The sequence below is a fragment of the Mastomys coucha genome, unplaced genomic scaffold (assembly GCF_008632895.1).
Source record: "Mastomys coucha isolate ucsf_1 unplaced genomic scaffold, UCSF_Mcou_1 pScaffold4, whole genome shotgun sequence".
NCBI classification, from domain to species: domain Eukaryota; kingdom Metazoa; phylum Chordata; class Mammalia; order Rodentia; family Muridae; genus Mastomys; species Mastomys coucha.
In genome coordinates, this window is record NW_022196910.1 from 26,202,664 (window position 1) to 26,206,636 (window position 3,973).

Genomic DNA, 3,973 nt, shown 5'->3' on the forward strand with positions numbered 1-3,973 from the left:
TTGGAGGGGAAACTGGGAATGGAGAAATTCGCATGTAAATAAAGAAAATATCTGAAATAAAAAAAAAAATCCTACACTTCCACACATACCACTTTTACACTGAGATCTCACACACTGCTTTCCCATATAGAATATTCTACATATTGTGTGTATGTGAGTATCATAATATAGTCTTAGACTTTCACAAGGCAGTGAAAAGCATTCTATGTATTTTAGGCAGTAGTTTTAGTAGAATAATTGATGTTTGCAAAATTTTTTGTTAATTCATAATCATATTCAGTTCATATGACAGATTTTTCCAAGAAATCTTTAATCTGTGGTAACTCTAGGATATTTACTTTCTAGCAAAACCTAATCTGGTATAAGATACACTTATCAAATAATATTTGCTTGTCTATTTGATGTCATTGTTTCTGTAGGACCATTGTAACAACACTCCATAAGAAGAAACAAATTGAGATTTATTCAATCTGATCTAGGAGACCATATGACCAAATTCAAGATATCAATGTGGCTATTCCCTTAAGTGCTCTAAGATAGAATGCTTTAAGATCACCCACCTTTTGGTCATTTATGATTCCCTGGATCATGGAAGCATCACAACAATCTCTGTCTCAGTTTTCCTAGGGCCTCCTCCCCTTCTTCTGGGAGGTCCCAAGTCCAGGATGATTTTATATTAAAGTTCTTGACTAACTACATCAGCTAAGATATTACTACTAAATGAAGTCAGATTCAGACTAACTCAATTATGCATCTTCACAGATACCCTCACAGGATGTTATCATGGATATTTCAAAAGGCTGTCAGTTCTTTTCAGGGTTACATGATAACCAGACTGGGATTGAGGTTGGAGATTAACTTGGTGGTGTAGCATTTACTCAGTATGTGTGAAGCTCCAGGTGCTTCGCCATTAACACAGTAACATTATAACTGTACTGATACACACATGTGTGTGCTTGTGTGTGTGTGTGTGTGTGTGTGTGTGTGTGAGAGAGAGAGAGAGAGAGAGAGAGAGAGAGAGAGAGAGAGAGAGAGAGGAGACAGAAAGAGACAGAGAATGTATTTTTGACTTTCACAAGGAAGTCAAAAATATTCTAGGTATCTTAGACAGGACAAATTTTAATAGAATAATTGATGCTTACAAAATTATTTGAAAGACAAAAGAGAAAGAAAGTTATCATTTGTACAGGTTGGCTATTTGTTTCTGGAAAAGAAAATTGCTCATAGCAGAAGATTAACCTGATTTTGGTTGCAAGAATAAGCAGCTTAGGAATTCCACTTAAATACTTTAATGGCACCAAATGTTCATAGCATTGAGACAAGGGGTGATATCCAGAAGACAATACAAAATTCTTTTTCTGTGAACCCCCAATTGTCTGCTTGCCCTCACATGTAAAGGGCTAATATCATTCCTACCAAGTTGCGTGTAGAAATAGCTGAAATAGATTCAGACAGCATGCAGGAAACATATTTATATGTAGCATTTGCCACATTCATCATCCTGTAAATATGTCCATGGCTGACTTGGAACCACTGACCTCTTAATTAAACAAAAAGGTATACAATCAGTTCCTGTGAATTTGTATGAACAAGTCACCATGGCACTGTTTCTGTCCTCTCTATATTTTACAAAGAATATACAAGTGTGCCTTGTGTTGGGAACCTAAAACAAATTCTAAACTCTAAATCCCTGCCATGAAGAGAACAGAGCAAAGAAAGTGTCAAGTGTGTCAAGAACCAACATGGGCAATATCAAGTTTACATAATTTTGGGGGTTTCCTACAAATAAAAAACAAAACAAAACAAACCCTTGGTAAGTGCACCTGCACCATGGCTTCACTCCCAAATGATGTTCAAGCTCTGCATGAGCCATTTGAAAACTAGTGTCCAAACAGGTGCAATAACACCAGTTCAATCTAACACCTAATGAGTCAGGATAACATGCTCGCTCTGTATGGTTTTAGGCTTTATGCTGTGACATTCTAAGTCAGACAATCACCTTGAAAAGATGAGATATTATTTGTCTCACAGGGCAGGTTTCAGGCCATGATTGGTTGGTGCATTGTGTTGGCCTGTGGGTAGGCATATGCTAGCAAAGAGTGCATGGCAGAGCAAACTTGCTCTCTTATTTTTTTCTTCTTTTTATTTTATTAATCATTCCATTAATTTACATCTCAAATGATACCTCACTCCCTCAATCCCCCCCCATCCCATGATATCCCATTTCCTGGTTACCCCTCCACCAATCCCCATCCTACATCTGCCCTCCCCCCTCCCCACCTATACTCTCCTGCCCCACCGCTCCAGCATCCCCCTACACTGGAGCATCACAAACTTGTTCTCTTTATTTGTTGAGGCCAATAGGCAAAGAGAAGGAGACTGGGCTGATGTCCCAGAAGACCCTTTGAAGGTCCATCCACTAGGCTCGACTTTATGAAGGTGTCTCCACCTCCCATTGTGCCTCTGATTGCCAGTGTAGTAGGTGACCAAATCATTAACACATAAGCCTTCAGAAGACATACCAGATCTAACCTACAGCAACATATGTTGCTCCTTAAAGTCTTACCATCAAGTTCATGTGATAGCTTTAGTATTGTCCTAATAGAGAAAAGGTTTAAATAGAAGTCCCAGAGAGCACGGTGGTGGAGCAGTAGAATATTTAAAACTGAAAATATCTAACTATGGTTGCCTCTCTAGGCACTCTGCTTTAACACCATTTACTTTATGGTACTGAGTTCAGCTTGTTGAGCACTGTGTTTGATTTTAAATGCCTGGTAGCACTTAGTATGGCACAGAATCAAAGCGAAGGATTGAATTAATTTAGGATAATATTGTATCTTGCCAATCATTTGGCATTTCTGTAAATGTTGTCATGAGCATCTATCTAAAGTGGAAAGTAAGGTACCCGGGCAGTTCACTGTGATTTATCCATGACCTGTCTTCATGTCTATTTGTAACACTACCCCAACAGGTTCAATCTTTACCTTTCTTCTGGCTTAGATGAAATGTGTTCTTGTTAAAAGTGTTGCTGACTTTACTGTATAGGAAGAATATATAAACAATGTAAACAATTCTCAAAATGTATGGGGAAGATCAGAACTACCTTCTCCTTTATTAAACAGGACATTTACTACATTAAAGACATTCCATGTTTTCATCTACAAGGGCTTTGTCTTTTCAATTCTATTATATTTAAAAATTTTAGTTTAGCTAGCTAGCATGCGTGCCTCTGTATGTGGCAAATGTATGTGTACCTGTTTTTATGTGTCTATGAACTTACTCTTGCTGTGTATGTTGCTCGCTCTTTACCTTGTTTTGGGAGGGGATGGAGTCTCTCATTGTAGCCACAGCTAGCAATGTTGGCTAAACCAGTTGGAGGGAGCTCCCGGTAACATTCTGTCTTCTATGCTGGTGTTATAGACACACACAGCTTAAGCACTTGGCTTTTATGAGGGTGCTATGAATCCAAACTCAGGTCATCAACTTGAATGGCAGGCACTTTGCAACTTAGCCCTCCCTAGGCCCAGGAATTTTAATGTGTAAGCTGTGTGTTTATGTGTTGCCTGAAGTTGTCTCTCTAATCTTTTATCCAGCAATCACTTGTACTGTGCTTTCATGCCCCACTCTCGTACCTCCCATTCTCTGCCCTAGAGTCTATTTTGAAAGCAACCAAACCGCTCTCTTTATTGCAAACTATTAAATGGTAATTTAGTCTGTGTGCTTTTTTACCTGCACAATTTCAAGCTAATTGCATGGCTCTGTATTTGTCCAAGCCAAAGCAACTGTGTGTTCTTTCTTCTTGAATCAATTTTTAACTTCAAAATGAATGGCTGAAAGGTCTTTGTGTGAGGGAAGGTCTGTGCAGTGATTTGTGGTGGACCTTATTGCAAGGGCAGGTGTGAGACACCCTACCAGCTCCAAACATGCTTTTGCCAAGACGGGCTGAATATACGCCAGTTCACCACACTCCTTC